The sequence below is a fragment of the Bos indicus x Bos taurus genome, chromosome 18 (genome assembly GCF_003369695.1).
Source record: "Bos indicus x Bos taurus breed Angus x Brahman F1 hybrid chromosome 18, Bos_hybrid_MaternalHap_v2.0, whole genome shotgun sequence".
NCBI lineage: Eukaryota > Metazoa > Chordata > Mammalia > Artiodactyla > Bovidae > Bos > Bos indicus x Bos taurus.
The window spans coordinates 52728259-52745315 of record NC_040093.1 but is presented as its reverse complement, the minus strand read 5'-3'; positions in this window follow the sequence as shown (position 1 = coordinate 52745315).

The window sequence follows — 17057 nt, the reverse complement described above, 5'->3', positions numbered from 1 at the left end:
TGCCTGAGCCTCTAATCTGCAAAATGGCAATATCAAGTACTCTCACCACAATGGGTGGTTCTGAGACCCGAATGAGGTTATTATAATAAAAAAGTGTTCAGCGTAAGTAAGTGCGGACACATAGAAATGAGGTCACAAGGAGTAGCTGGTGTTTTTTTCAGTTGTCTGAATATAAAATCGATAAGTGGCAAAACACAAAAATTTCGAAGAAGAAAACCAAAAGCCCTTGTGACCCCAGGCTCTGGAGGTACACACTGCTGGCCTGTGGTTAGGCTGCTGTTCAGTCTCTCTTCTTTTTTAAAAAATTTTTATTGAGATATAGTTGATTTTCAGTCTCTTTTTAATTTTCAAAAATTTTTAAACTGAAGGATAATTGTTTTACAATGTTGTGTTGATATCTGCCATGCCAGTCTGTTTTCTTTTTAAAAAATTGTTTTTATTTGAAGGATAATTGCTTTACAATATGGTGTCGGTTTCTACCACACATCAACATGAATCAGCCACAGGTGTAGGTAGGTCCCCTCCCTCTTGAACCTGCCTCCAACTCCCACCCCTTCCCACCCCTCTGGGTTGTCAGAGAGTGCCAGTTTGGGTTCCCTGAGTCATACAGCGAGTTCCCACTGGCTGTCGTCTTACGGATGGTGGTATGTGTGTTTCCTGCTCTCTCATTCGTCCCACCCTCTCCTCCCCGCACTGTGTCCACAAGTCTGTTCTCATGTCTGTGTCTCCACTGCTCCCCTGCACATAGCTTCAACAGTAACATCTTTCAGGATTCCATACATACGCACTAGTACACGCTATGCGTTTCTCTCTTTCTGGCTTCACTGCATACCAGTCTATTTCCTATGCGTGTGTTTTTCAGAGATTCTGCTCACTGTTGAATGAGTACAGCCTACATGCATATATACATGCTAACTTTCCTTAATTCCAAGCATGATCTTTTTTAACCCACTTTTTTTAAACTTAAAAATATATGGCGAGCATCTTCTCCAAATCACTATATTTTTACCATATTGCATATTTTCCCACATTTTGATATTGCTGAGATAAAGATGTGTTTTAGAATCAATGTCAAAAGAAACATGCCAGCTATTTTCTTCTTTCTCTTTCTCCCCTGAAAAGGGGGCTATGAAATGGTATGTTGCATGTAAGGAATGGTAACAATGGAGCTTTCGAAAAAGTACTTCTTAGAAACCACGTCATATTCTTGGGTGCCTTTGCCATAATTAGTGTAACTCACTTCTACTTTTGGACATTTCAACTCCTTCCTTGTGTGTGTGTGTGTGTGTGTGTGTGTGTGTGTGTGTGTGTGTTTCTCTTTCTTTACTATAATCAACAGTGCTGCCAAGGAAAGCATATGGCAGGAAGTACAATCTGGTGGGTCACTGACCCAGCGGGACGGAGGTGGGGGTAGTGGTCAAGGTCACAGCCAGCCTGTGGTGACATTGAAGAAAGGAGGGTGGGAGATCAGTGCTGACCCCCTACTTCCCCCCTCTCTCCAGCCTCATGCCAGGGCTGCCTGCTGGTGAGGAAGGGGGCACAGTTTTTCAGGGCAGTGTGCAGCGGGGCCCCAGATGTGCACACGTGGTGCTCAGCATGCACACACCAGCCCCGGTGAGTCGAGGCACCGGCTTCAGGCTAGGAGCTTGCTGCTCGGGCTTTCCCCTCCCGTGGAACAGAAGGCGCGGAGAGCGGCCGCCAGTGCCAGGCACAGACGGGAGCCTCGTGCTCCAGGCGAGAGCACAGACGCTGTCTCCTTTCCTGGAGTTCCGTCTCATGCCTGTGTCTCGTGGAGGATGCTATTCTTAAGCGCCTGGCTCTGCTGACTTGTGCACACGACGGGAGGAGAGGGGACTGACAGGGTGCAGGGGTGGGCAGGGGGCGCTGCCCGTGCCCTCGCTAACAATGGGCTGGGGCTGGCAGCTGTCACACCCACTGCCGAAAGTAATCACATCCTGCCTTGCCTTTCCCACCAGCTCTGACACAGGCGGCCACACCCCACTTCTGGAAAACACCGCTCAGACTCCAAGGGTGCTTCTTGGCCACCCCTTCCCCCCTGGGGCCCTCCACCACCGCAGATCCCGCTGCCAGCTCTGGGGGCTGTGTGGGCCCTGGGCCACCACGAGAAGCACTTGGTACTGCAGGCTCTTGGAGGTGGGGCACCAGTCCGCTTTGGAATGTTGGTGGTTGTGTGGGGTGGGCTCACGGGTAGGGTATGAGGCCCAGCCCGGTCACTTTCAGCCAGGGCTGGGGGGTGGCAAGCAACAGAGGGGTTGCAGGAGGGGGGTGCTGGAAGGACAGGGTCTAGTTTACAGAATAGAAAGGAAAGACAGCAGATGACCGGACAGAGAGGAGAGGCACAGTACTGGGACGCGGGAGGCCACTTGGGCACGGGGCGGGGTGCTGCTGGGATCCGCTTGCTCCACTTTACACTCAGAGCCACAGAAAGTCAGAGGGGAGGGGACTTGCCCAGTCACGTGGCCCATTGGAGGCACAGCCAGCCCTGAACTCAGGCCTCTGACACGGGTAGTGGGACCAGCCCAGGTGTCCAGAGAAACCCCAAACCACAGCGTCCTCCCTGGAAAGGGGGTGCTTGTTCCAGGGCCGCCTCCCCTCCCAACTCCTGACCCTTGACCCCTAGGCATGGAGCATTCGGGATTGGCCGGTGGGCTGCGCCCCAGGCAGGACCAAGGTGTGACTCAATTCTGCCTACTCCCCCGAGCCCCAGACGGGGAGGCTGGCGAGCAGTAGCCAGTGCACAGCCACCAACCAGCTGCCCAAGTCCCGCTCAGAATGGTCAGGCCTCAATTTGCAGAGACCACAGAAGCACGGCCTTGGCAGGACGCCAGGCCTTGCCTCTCTGACCACCAGCAAGCCCACCCTGTTGGCATCCACTCACATGACGTGTCCTACCCTCCGTGCCCTGGCCATACCAGACATCTCACCCGTCCCTCCCCACTTTCCACGCATTGTCACTTCACCTGGAACGCCCTCCCTCACCCCATTTTCCTTCCACCCCACTAGCTCGGCACAAAAGAATTCAAGCTCTGCAGTCGGAAAACCAAGCAGCCTTCACAACTTCCGGGTGCGGACCTCGGGCGAGTTGCAGGGCTCCTCTCCATGTCAGCTCCTCCTTTGTAGTGTGGAGATAAGATGTCTCTTGCAAGGTTGCTGTAAAGTTGAGGGGTGAGGGGTGCAGACACAGATGTTTGGCACACAGGAGATGCTTGGGATGATGGCTGTTATCTCATTCCAGGGCCCAGTTTCTCCCTCGGGCATCCAGCCTGCAGGAACGTTCCAGGCCACAGGGTCGCTCTTCCTGGCCCCACCTCTCGCCTTGACCTGGGTCATTTTTTGCAGCACTTCTCAAATGCTGCCCTGCACTGTCCTCGTGGCAGAAGGGAACTTTTCAGCTGCTTACAAGGAAGCCACGCACACACAAAAAAACTGACTGTTGCCAATTCTCGCCTTCAAAAGTGACAGATCATAGTGGAGATGCTGGCCTCAGGGTTCTGGTTAGCCAGGAGCAGAGGAGAACTTGTCATTTCAGAGCACCAGCCAGTGCCTCATGCTACTAACTGCTGGAGTCTTGGCTTACCTGAGCAAGTTAGTGAGCTTGTGTGTTACTCAGGACTCTTTTCACTGCAAATGACAGATTTTCAACCCAAATCCCTAAAGTAAGAATAATATTTATTGGTTCACTACATGGAAAACAGAATCTATAGTTGTCCTTAGCTTCAGGTACGGCGGTATCCAGGGGCTCAGTGGTGTGTCTCCTCTGCTTTCCTCCGTGGATAACCTCATCTGTTTAACAGAGGATGATGGTAGCTCTAGGTTTCTAAGTCAGGCTGTGTACTTCAAATTTAGCCACACCTACATATGTCGCATCCCACATACTCTCCTAAAACGTAGTGTTGACAGGGGACTTCCCCGGTGGTCCAGTAGCTAAGACTCCACCCTCCCAGCGCAGGAGGCCTGGGTTTGATCCCTGGTCAGGGAACTAGACCCTGCATGCCACAACAACAAAAATCAAAGATCCCCCATGCCACAGTTAATGCCCAGTGCAGCCAAGCAAACGAGTAATGGTAGTTGAGGAGATAGCTCTTCATTCTCTCAACATCCACATATCATTTCTTAGTAAAGATGATTGATTCAGTGTGGGTGAGTCTCATCTTTAACCAATCATTGTGGCCAGAGGGATGGAAAACTCTGGCTGGTTAGGCTGGAGCATGAGTCATGTCCTGGCCTGGTGAAGAAAGGGGACAGGGACGGTCAGCTTGGACAGGACCCCAGCAAGGAGAAGGGGGATGGGGCTATTAGCTAAAGGGTGAGCCATTCTCGCATGTAAAGAAGGTCCACAACTTACTTGTGAGTTGCTCTACCAGTCAAGAAAGTGTTTTATTTGTTAAGGCATAGATGATGGAGAGCTGGGGAAAGGAACCCAGAAAAACAATATTCACACTGTCCTACCATGCATGGATAGGATTCAGAGAAAATAGGAGAATGTCATGATATGCAAGAGGGACCTCCCTGGTGGTCCAGTGGCTAAGACTCTGAGCTCCCAATACAGGGAGCCCGGGTTTGATCCCTGGTCAGGGAACTAGATCCCAGATGCTGCAACTAACAGATTCCATGTGCTGCAATAACTAAGACCCAGCTTGTGCGTACGTGCTAAGTCACTTCAGTCGTGTCCGGCTCTTTGCAACTCCATGGACTGTAGCCTTCTAGGCCTCTCTGTCCATGGAATTCTCCAAGCAAGAATACTGGAGTGGGTTGCCATGCCCTCCTCCAGGGGATCTTCCTGATCCAGGGATCGAACCGGTGTTTCTTATGTCTCCTGCATTGGCAGGCATGTTCTTTACCACTAGTGCCACCTGGGAAGACCCAGCACAACCAACCAAATAAATAATTTTTTTAAGTTTTATTTTAAAAAAGATAACACAGGCAGCTAATGCCTGAGTTACCCGTGTCTGTGTGAGGAACTAATATTCTGTGCTCAGCATTGCATTGGGTGTTTTATATACATTCTCACTTAATGACCCTGCACTCTTGGAGGGAAAGGACCGAGCCCCTGGGGCAGTATCTGGCATGTAATAGCATGTTTTCATTAGGATTGCATCTTGGCTACTGTAATAAAGGCCAAAATAACAGTGGTTTAAATAAGATAGGACTTTCTTTCTCTTACAATTGCTCAAGATTAAATAATTCAGGCCCATGTGGCAATTCTAGCTTCTCTTATACATATAAGATCATGTTGTTCTGCCAATCCCAATATGTGGCCTCCATCTTCAGATCTAAAAGGGCTGCTCCAGCTCCTGCCAGCATGTCTACATTCCAGCCAGGGCAACAAGATAAGAGGGAATGAAGGATGCCCTTTCCTCCTTTTAAGGACTGGCCCAGAACTCTTACCCACTCTCTTTTGCTTATATCCCATTCACCAGAATTTAGTCACATGACCACATCTAGTTGTAAGGGATGCTGGGAAATGTAGTTTCTAGCCAGCAACTACGTGCCCGCTGAAACTCAAGGGTCATATTACTAAATAAAGAACAGGAGATTGGGTATTGGGTAATGAACAGTAGTCTTGGCCTGAGACACTCAGAAGCAGTATCCCTAATGATAGAGGCAGTGTGTACACTGAATAAGATCACAGGCCCTGGAGCAAGCTTCCAGACAGTTTTATGTAGGCTCTACCCTTAATGTGAGTCAGTTTTCTTACCCATAAAATAGACGTAGTGGTAATGCTACATTTCATTGAGTCTAAGATTCACATGTTGAATGTTTTTACAAGTAATGACATGTTTAATTGACAGCAGTTTTCATTCTTAGTCATATACAACATAATGGTGTGTCTTACAACTAATGGTCTCAACAAAATATAATTTTTTTGAGAACAGTATATGAATAGTATATGAATAAATAGAATATACACATTCTACTTATTAATACAAATAACTCCAGTATTCTTGCCTGGAGAATCCCTGGGATGGAGGAGCCTGGTGGGCTGCTGTCTGTGGGGTCGCACAGAGTCGAACACGACTGAGGCGACTTAGCAGCAGCAGCAGCATCAATAGAATATACCAAATCAGATCAGATTAGTCACTCAGTCGTGTCGGACTCTTTTCGACCCCATGAATCGCAGCACGCCAGGCCTCCCTGTCCATCACCAACTCCCGGAGTTCACTCAGACTCACGTCCATCGAGTCAGTGATGCCATCCAGCCATCTCATCCTCTGTCGTCCCCTTCTCCTCCTGCCCCCAATCCCTCCCAGCATCACAGTCTTTTCCAATGAGTCAACTTGTCCCATCAGGTGGCCAAAGTCCTGGAGTTTCAGCTTTAGCATCATTCCTTCCAAAGAAATCCCAGGGCTGATCTCCTTTAGGATGGACTGGTTGGATCTCCTTGCAGTCCAAGGGACTCTCAAGAGTCTTCTCCAACACCACAGTTCAAAAGCATCAATTCTTCAGCGCTCAGCCTCCTTCACAGTCCAACTCTCACATCCATACATAACCACAGGAAAAACCATAGCCTTGACTAGACGGACCTTTGTTGGCAAAGTGATGTCTCTGCTTTTGAATATGCTATCTAGGTTGGTCATAACTTTCCTTCCAAAGAGTAAGCGTCTTTTAATTTCATGGCTGCAGTCACCATCTGCAGTGATTTTGGAGCCCAGAAAAATAAAGTCTGACACTGTTTCCACTGTTTCCCCATCTATTTCCCATGAAGTGGTGGGACTGGATGCCATGATCTTCGTTTTCTGAATGTTGAGCTTTAAGCCAACTTTTTCACTCTCCTCTTTCACTTTCATCAAGAGGCTTTTGAGTTCCTCTTCACTTTCTGCCATAAGGGTGGTGTCATCTGCATATCTGAGGTTATTGATATTTCTCCCGGCAATCTTGATTCCAGTTTCTGTTTCTTCCAGTCCTGCGTTTCTCATGATGTACTCTGCATATAAGTTAAATAAACAGGGTGACAATATATAGCCTTGACGTACTCCTTTTCCTATTTGGAACCAGTCTGTTGTTCCATGTCCAGTTCTAACTGTTGCTTCCTGACCTGCATACAAATTTCTCAAGAGGCAGATCAGGTGGTCTGGTATTCCCGTCTCTTTCAGAATTTTCCTCTTTCATAAATTTTCAGTTTATTGTGATTCACACAGTCAAAGGCTTTGGCATAGTCAATAAAGCAGAAATTGATGTTTTTCTGGAACTCTCTTGCTTTTTCTATGATCCAGCGGGTATTGGCAATTTGATCTCTGGTTCCTCTGCCTTTTCTAAAACCAGCTTGAACATCAGGAAGTTCACAGTTCACATATTGCTGAAGCCTAGTGATTGACCACTCTCATATTTTCCACCTGAATAGTGTCAGCATCATAGTAAGAGCTCAGTAAATGCCAGAATCTTCAGAGGGTAAGAGGAAGTGGCTTGTTCAGTTGGAGCTAAAATAATACCCAGGGCTCAGAAAATATAAACCACCCTGCTATTGTCAAAGCAGGAAATGGACAGGTCCTTCCTTCATCTGACACAGCACTGATTTTAAAATCAGTTTTGCAGGGACTTCCCTAGCAGTCCAAGTGGCTAAGATTTCCTTTTCTAACGCAGGAGGTGTGGGTTTGATCCCTGGTCAGGGAGCTAAGATCCTACATGTCTCATGGCCAAAACACAGAACATAAAACAGAGGCAATATCATAACAAGTTCAATAAAGACTTTAAAAATGGTCCACATCAAAACATCTTAAAATAAGTTTTGCAACTGACAACAGAATGGAGTGGATGGGGGTTATGTGGAAGGGTGGGGGCCAGCTCACATACTGTCTTAGTTCAGGATGCTGTAAAGAAATGCCACAAACTGGGGGGTGGGGCTTATAAACAGCAGACATGTGTTTCTCACAGCTCTGGAGACTAGAAATCTGAGATCAGGGTGCAGCGAGGTCAGACTCTGGTGACAGTCCTCTTGCGGGTACAGACTGCCGACTTCTGATTGTATCCTCAGATGGCAGAGAACCGAGCAGAGCCGTGGCAATCAGCCCCCTAGAAGGGCCCTAATTCCATTCATGGGGGCTCTACCCTTTAGGTTTCATTTAATCCTAATCGCCTCCCAAAGGTTCTACCTCCTAATACCATCACATTATGCGTAGAGCTTCACTATAGGAACTTCTGGCAGGACACGAACATCTGGTCACTAACACTAAGCTTCTCGGTTTTCCTCCATAAGCCGTGGGGCTGCCGTAACAAACTACCGCAGGCTGGAGGGCTTAAGACAATAGAAATTTTTTCTCTCGCCGTTCTGGAAGCCGAAAGTCGGAAATCAAGGTGCCAGCAGGGCTGGGCTCCCAGTAAAGGCTCAAGGGGAGGGTCCTTCCTGCCTCTTCTGGTGGCTCATCATCCTAGTCCTAGGTGACCTCCTCATGAAAGTGAAAGTTGCTCAGTCTTGTCTGACTCCTTGTGACCCCATGGACTTAGTCCATGGAATTCTCCAGGCCAGAATACTGGAGTGGGTAGCCTTTCCCTTCTCAGGGGATTTTCCCAACCCAGGGATCAAACCCAGGTCTCCCACATTGCAGGCAGATTCTTTACCAGCTGAACTTTGAGGGAAGTTCAAAGTTCATATACATGCAAAAGTCCTGTTCTCTGCAGGTAAGGGTGTGTTCTGAGATGTGAGGAGATATGACTATTTAGGGGGCGCTGTGCATAGCAGAATGTCCCTCACTGCAGTGTGTTCCCTGCCAGGCTTTGCTCGGTTCTGCTTTCTCTCTCTTTTTTTCTGCCATCTTTCACTCCCTGGCACATCTGCTGGTTCCGAGAGGCATCCGTGATTTCAACGTCTTGAACATTCTGTTCCACGCAGATGGGGAAGGAGGCACCCAGCCGTTCCACTAGCTGCCATTAAAATATAATAAGTTAGAGAAGAGATGAGGGAAGATAAGCCCGGGAGGAATAATTAACAGGAGGGAATGTCACGCGCGCGAACTCACTGAAGCATACCAAAATTTGTTACCGAGGCTTCCTCAGAGCTCCATTTATTTTTTTCCCTTCAGTAAAACGTTCTACGTAAGCACTGAAGTTGTCAAAATACAAAGAGATGGCATAAGAAAGATTTTTAGTTTGGGGTATCAGCTTTTCTCTCTTTTTTTGAGGTGAAAAGGAAATTAGGCAAGTGTTGTGTTACAAGCGGAGGTGGTTTTTCTACTAGGTCAGGAGGCAGCCTCTTAAGAGTCCACAGGGCCAGCTCATTGAGATCACCCTCTGTCCGCACTTGGGCCACAGTGGGCATGATGCTTTGGGACTGTTTAAAAGGCACCGTGTACAGGGTTTTGTTAGGACGATGGGAAAAGTTTTCTGAGGTCAGGATCAATTATTTTAAATCTGGAAGGGATCTGAAGAAACAATGTTGCTCAGTGGTTCCCAGGCCTATATCAGCCCTAATTAACACCTTTTAAAGAATGCAACAGGGCTTTCCTGGTTGCTCAGCTGGTAAAGTGGCTCAGAGGGTAATCTTCCTGCAATGCAGGAGACCCAGGTTCAATCCCTAGGTCAGGAAGATCCCCTGAAGAAGGGAATGGCTACCCACTGCAGTATTTTTGCCTGGAGAATTGCATCAACAGAGGAGCCTGGTGGGCTACAATCCAAGGAGTCGGACACGACGGAGCAATTGACACACACAAGAATATAGTAAATATTCTATAATGCTCTTCTTCATCTGAAATGAAATCATAGAAATAATAGCCTACCTACACACTAATTGAGAAGTAAAAGCACAATAACATAATGCCCTAACTGTAACATGAAGGAAAAGTCATTTAATATAAAACAGTGTAGATTTCAAAACGTAAAGGTTGAGGTCTGAGCATGGTGGATGACAGTGAAGAGGTACATGCTTGCCCAGAAGGGGGAATCACGGTGACACAGGTGCGTCCCACGAAGGCTCAACACCATGAAGGCATCACCGCTGGTGATGGGATCTTCCAAAATGGTGAGCAACTCACAGTCAAGCTCTGAACAGAAGAAGTGACCATCTGCCCTTGACCACATGATAGCTTCTTTCCCAGAATGTCCAGTGTCTATGATGCCTCATGACTCATTGGAAAAGACCCTGGTGGTAGGAAAAATTGAGGGCAAGAGGAGAAGGGGTTGACAGAGGATGAGGTTGTTGGATGGCATCACTGACTCAATGGACATGGGTTTTGAGGAAACTCAGGAAGTTAGTGATAGGCAGAGAAACCCAGCATGTTACACAGTTCACAAAGAGTCGGACGTGACTTAGCCACCAAACAACAACATGCTGGTGCTGCACAGGACAGACAAACAGAAGACGGAGCTAGTTCTAGGCCTGCAAATGACAAGAGGGCTTATCATTTGCATAAGGTCTGGTGGGACATTGCAAAGAGGAGAGGTTGGGGGAATTCTTCATTTGGGGGACAGTCTCTGCCATGCAATGCCTACAAATTTCACACACCCTCGGGGCAGCACTGCCCCTATTGAGGACCACTCATCTTTGGTGACCCTCAATTTTTAAGGTAAACTGAGTGAGGCTGGGGCTTCCCAGGTGACTCTGGGGTAAAGAATCTGACTGCCAATGCAGGAGATGAGGATTCGATCCCTGAGTCAGGCAGGTCCCCTGGAGAAGGAAATGGCAACCCGCTCCAGTATTCTTGCCTGGGAAATCTCATGGACAGAGGAGCCTGGCGGGCTACAGTCCATGGGGTCCCAAAGAGTCAGATACCACTGAGCACACACACGCAACGAATGAGTTTTACTCACGAGCTCTTCCAAACATTGAACGTCTATCATTCTGGTCTCACACAAAGTCTTCCAAGGAATACACAAAGAAGGAATATTTCCAAACGCATTCCGTAGGGCCAGTGTAACGTTGATGCCAAAACCTGACAAGAGTAGTGTGAGAACAGAAAGTTACAGGTTAAAATCACCCATAAAAAAGACACGAAAATCTTACACACAATACCAGCAAGCCCAGTCTTTTCTATATGTATGTCATGATATGTTACATAACATATCATGACAAATGTTAATTTATGCTAGGAATACAGAAGTGGTGTATTGACAACATTAGAAAAATCTATAAATGTCATTCACTACATTAACAGATTAAAGAAGAAAAACCACTTGATCATTCACACAGATGCAAAAAGAGCAATAGCTAAAACTCAACATTTCTTTATTAAAAAAAAAAAGTCTTGAAAGATTAAGAAAAAAATTGTTCTTATTGTTCAGTCTCTAAGTCTCGTCCAACTCTTGGTGACCCCATGGATTGCAGCACGCCAGACTTCCCTGTCCTTCACTCTCTCCCAGAGTTTGCTTAAACTCATGTCCATTGAGTTAGGGATGCTATCTAACCATCTCCTCCTCTGCTGCATTTTTCTCCTTTTGACTCATTCTTTCCCAGCATCAGGATCTTTTCCAATGAGTTGATTCTTCACATTAGGTGTCCAGTGTATTGGAGTTTCAGCTTCAGCATCAGTCCTTCCAATGAATATTCAGGGTTGATTTCCTCAAGGGTTGACTGATTTGATCTCCTTGCTGTCAAGGGACTCTCAAGAGTCTTCTCCAGCACCACAGTTCAAAAACATCAATTCTTTGGCACTCAGCCTTCTTTATGGTCCAACTCTCGCGTCCATACATGAGTACTGGAAAAACCATAGCTTTGACTACACAGACCTTTGTTGGCAAAGTGATGTCTCTGCTTTTTAATATGCTGTCTAGATTTGTCATAACTTTTCTTCCAAGGAGAAAGCGTCTTTTAATTTCATGGCAACAGTCACTGTCCACAGTGATTTTGGTAGATTTTGGTAGATAGGACCCCCCAAAATAAAATCTGTCCCTGCTTCCACTTTTTCCCCATCTATTTGCCATGAAGTGATAGCACAGATGCCATGATCTTCCTTTTTTGAATGTTGAGTTTCAAGCCTGCTTTTTCACTCTCCTCTTTCACCCTCATCAAGAGGTTCTTTAGTTCCTCTTCACTTTCTGCCACTAGGGTGGTATCATTTGTATATCTGAGGTTGTTGATATTTCTCTCGGCAATCTTGATTCCAGCTTGTGATTCATCTAGCCTGCCATTTTGCATGATATACTCTGCATATAAGTTAAATAAAGGGAAAGAAGGTGAAAGTGTTAGTTGCTCAGTCATGTCCGACTCTGCAACCCCATGGCCTGTAGGCCGCCAGGTTCCTCTGTCTGTGGAATTCTCCAGGCAAGTATACTGGAGTGGATAGACATTCCCTTCTCCAGGGGACCTTCCTGACCCAGGGATTGAACCTGGGTCTCCTGCATTGCAGGCAGATTCTTTACCATCTGAGCCTACAGGGAAGCCCCAAGTTAAATAAGCAAGGGGACAGTTTACAGCCTTGATGCACTCTTTTCCCAATTTTGCACCAGTCAGTTGTTCCATGTCTAGTTAGATTTTCTTAATATCTTAAGCCTATCTACCAAAAATTCTATAGTAAATATAATTCTTAAGGTACACATCCGAAGCAGTGCCTTTACAGTCAGAAACAAGGCAAGGATGACTCTCTCTCTCTCTCTCTCTGCTTCTCTGTGACATTGTACTGGAGGAGCGACCAGCACAGGAAAATAGGGAAAGTATTGTTTGTCAGGGTTGGAAAGGGAGGAACAAAACCATCATTGCCTCTTGGGTGACATGACTATGTTAAAAACTAGAGTCTACAGGAGAATCATTAGATATGAGAAGAGTTTAGCAAGGTGACATCCAGTCATTAAAAATTTAAATCTAAAAGCCCAAACAGAGTAGCCGGGAGCATGCCAGATGAGAGGTTCAGGTTCTATCTGGACAGCAAGGGCTGAGCCCAAAAGAGGTTCTGCCCAAGGTCAGTGCTGGTTCAGGAATGTGGGTGGGTCTGAGCGCTGGGCACAGCGCTGTGGTTCCAGCTGGTTGGAGAGCAGGCTGGGGAGGGTGGGGAGAGGGCTGTTCTGAGTTCGCCTTGTGAATCAGTTGCTCGTTCTCCATCAACCCCGGCAGGCCTCTCTCTCTGGGTCTCTTTGGATTCAGCTAGCATGTGACCAGATGGTTGGGTTAGGTTCTCTTATGTTGGCAAGAAACAGACACCTTCCCATCCTGTGACCTTGCTCTGGTGCCGGCAGGTCAGGTGTCTCTGTATCTCTCCTGCTGTCTCAGTCCGTCTCTTACTCTTTCTCACCTCTCACCACCGCACCCCCCCCCACCCAGAAGAAAGGATCTGATTGAACAATGCTCATTCTCATTGTTATGCTCATTACCTCTTATTCTAGTTATTTGCCACTTTCTAACAAACCACCCCAAACCTCACGTATTAATCATGCATCATGTTAAATCATGTATCATGGTGAAAGTGAAAGTGTTACATGCTCAGTTGTGTCTGACTCTTTTTGACCCCATGGACTGAAGTCTGCCAGGCTTCTCTGTCCGTGGAATTCTCCAGGCAAGAATACTGGAGTGGGTAGCCATTCTCTTCTCCGGGGGATCTTCCTGACCCAGGATCGAACCCAGGTCCTCTGCACTGCAGGCGGATTCTTTACCATCTGAGCCACCAGGGAAGCCCACGTGATGGTGACACAGCTGTAGTTTGAGGAGGGCTTGGGGGGACAGGTCACCTCTGCTCCATGTGGACTCAACTGAGGTAGCTCGAAGCCTGACAGTGGTTCCGTGGCGGGGGCTGAGGTCGGCTGAAGGTCCTGCACTCACAGATCTGGTGGAACCTTGGCTCAGACACCTAAATGTGACTCCTCTGTGGTGGCTGGCTGCCAAGAGGAAGCATCCCAAGAGAAGTGATTGGAAGGTATATCACCATTTAGGACCAAACATCCGGTGTCATGTGGAATCACTCTGGCCATGGTCACAAGCCCACTCCATTCCAGGAAGGAGACCCAGACGCCACTGCTTTGGGGAGGAGGGGTAAAATCATACCATGAGAAGAGCCTGTGGTCTGGGAGGTGTTGCAGCCACTTGGGAAATACAGTCTGTCCTGCCTCCTCTTCTGACCTCCCCCATTGTCTAACAGCAGACCCATCCTGTGTCCACATGGGAGCCCACGACCTGGCTGGGCCATGAGCGACACACCATCTCTCCAGCCACAGGGACTGGTGGGGAGGGTGGGACACATGGGCATGTGACCCTGAGCCAGCCCAGCCCCTCCTTGCCCATAGTCCCAAAGCCCACAGCAGGGGGACGGCACACACCAAGGACAGCACCACTGACTACAGGCACCGCCACACGGGCGCTGCCCCAACCCAAGCTTAGGAGACCCTTAGCTAAATGAGCTTTCCCTCACAACCCTAACTGACACTTGGAGCAAGTGACCACTTTCACATCCTCCCCTAAATTCATCACAAAGTAAGCACAAAGCCCAGTAACCATCATGGTTGATTTTTTTTTTTTGGCTGTCCGGTGCAGCTTCTGGGATCTTAGTTACCTGACCAGGGATTGAACCCCAGACCCAATGCAGTGAAAGTGCTGGGTCTTATCTACTGGACCACCAGGGAATTCCAGGCTTGGTGATTCTTTGTTTGAATAGCTATCCACAAAGTGTCCATATCTCTTTTGTTCATTTTCCCAAACTTGTCCATCCCAAGTGTTGGACAGAAAGGCTCTCAGTTAATTTATCTTGAATGAATGAGTGAGTGGAGCAAGCTAGCAAAAGCCACAGTAGCTCTTGTGTCAGATAAAACCAGGTTTGAATCCCACTCCCCATCACTCACCCACTGAGTGATCTTTTTTTTCCCCTAAGTTGGCTCCTTTCTTAAAAAAAAGATTACTTTATTTGGCTGCACTGGGTCTTAGCTGTGGCATGCAGTAACTTTTATCTTTGTTGTGGCATGTGGGATCCAGTTCCCTGACCAGGGATCGAACCCAGGCCCCTGCATTCGGAGCGTGGAGACTCTGCCACCGGACCATCAGGGAGTCCTGTGGAGGGTCTTGCGGCAGGGTCGTCAATCTCTCGGGGCCCCCTTTTCCTCATCTGTAAAATGGGGATGACAAGATTAACTAGCTCAGAGGCTTCTCACGAGGATTAACAGGTTGAACTCTACTGCTGTTATGGAAACTGGTAGGAGGTGTGAATGGAACGAGAGGAGACCAGGTGGAAGACACCCGTGAGGTTAACCCACCTCTGCTCCAGAAGGGGTGGGTCTGACTGCCGTTGACAAATTACACTCCCTCAGCTGGGCGGCACCTCTGTGGCCTCGTGCGGGACTGCTCACATGGCTGTAGTTGTCAGGCGGCTCGTGGGGGCTCTGTGGTCTAAGACCATTTCTCTTACGTTCCAACTGCGGGTGCAGCTGACGTGGCTCTTCTCTGCTTCGCATGGCCTCACCCTCCATGGACAGGTTGGGCATCTTCCCGGCATCCAGAGGGTGAGCATGGGGACAGCGGGGTCTCTCGGGACTGAGGTCAGCCACACAGCATCATTTCCACTTCCTCCCCAACCGTGTCATCTCCTTTGATAATTTACCCCTTCACATCTGCAGGGTTTTTTTCCCCTCTGTGTAGTTGCCTGCTGCTGTTGTCACAAATTACCGCAAACTCGATGACTTGAAACAACGCAGATTTACCATCTGAGGTCAGAACTCTAGGATGACTGGCCGACATATTCCTTCTGAAGGCTCTAGAATCGAATCCACCCTCTGGCTTTTCCAGCCTCTGGAGGCACCACGTCCCCTGGCTCGTGCCTGCCCACCCCCCCATCTTCATCTTCAAGGCTGGGAGCCCAGCATCTTCTCTGTGACCTCCTCCCTCCTGCAAGGACACTGGGACTGCACATAGGCCCCCTGGATGCGCCGGGATCATCTCCTCCTCTCAGCATCCTGCCCTTCATCACAGCTGCAAAGTGTCTTTTGCCAAGTAAGGTAAACACTCACAGCTTCCGAGGATTAGGACATGGAGGTGATGGGGGCCCTTGTTCCATTTACCACACTCTCACCCTGATTTCTAATCTGGTGGTTTCCACACTTTCAAACATATTACAATTTTTTTTTTTTTTAAGGCATGATCCAACATATGTAATTAACAGTCTGGGCTCTGCAGCCAAGCTGCCTGGATCCAAGCCCTGGCCCCACCTCCAGTCTGTGCTTCCTTGTCCAGACGCCTGACTCTCCACACCTCTACCTCCTCTCGGCACCGAGGGGGTGGTCATTTCCTGTGGACGCACCCACAGCCAGACAGGTTGTTTAAACCACAGACGCTGATTGTCTTATGGCTCTGGAGGCCAGAGGTACCAGTTTGAGGTCCTGGTGATTGGGGTCTGGAGAGGACCCTCATCCTGGCTTCCAGATGGCCACTTTCTGGCTACATCCTCACGTGGAGGGGAGGAAGGAGAACTAATCGTTTGGGGTCTCAGTAACCAAGTGGGATCAGGGCCCACCCTTAAGGACCTGACTTCCTCTTTGTTTCTTCCTTACTCCAAGTGTAGCCCTGCTTGGGGTCAGGACTTCAACTTGTGGATTTGGTGGCGGGGCAGGGGGATACAGTTCAGTCCGTAGCCGGAGGTGATGGTACCGTGAAGAGCCATGGGGAGTAAATGAATGAATAGCTATAGAGGGCTTGGGGCAGGGCTGTGGCACACAGGCAGGACAGGGCGCTGTGTTCTTGTGGTTATTTGCGAAGCCTGCCTCTGTACTGTTCTGCGCCACTTAACACACACCGTCAAATATAAAAGAGAAAAAGGGTGAGATGGAGTTGAAGTGATAACAGCCTCTCCCCACACTTGCAGTGGATTCCCTTGCGTTTCTGTCTCTTGGGGTGCCCAGTGTCTGTGTTTTCCAAACGTCGTCTTGGCATTTGAGAAACCGCTCTAGTCAGCCATGGGAAAACCATAGGGACTTGCTTACAGCCCTCCTAACACAGGCTCCCAAGTCAAGGTCACCCCACCTGCTGAGCCTGACATCGTGTCTGAGACATTGAGTTCTTGTATTCACAAGGTCATAGTTACCACACTCATACCCACACTTGCCACCCCACAATTCCTGTCTTACTCCCTTGAGATGAAAAGCCACTTTTTTTTTGTTTGTTTGAGACCCTCAGTCACACCTCAGCCGCCGCTCTGTTT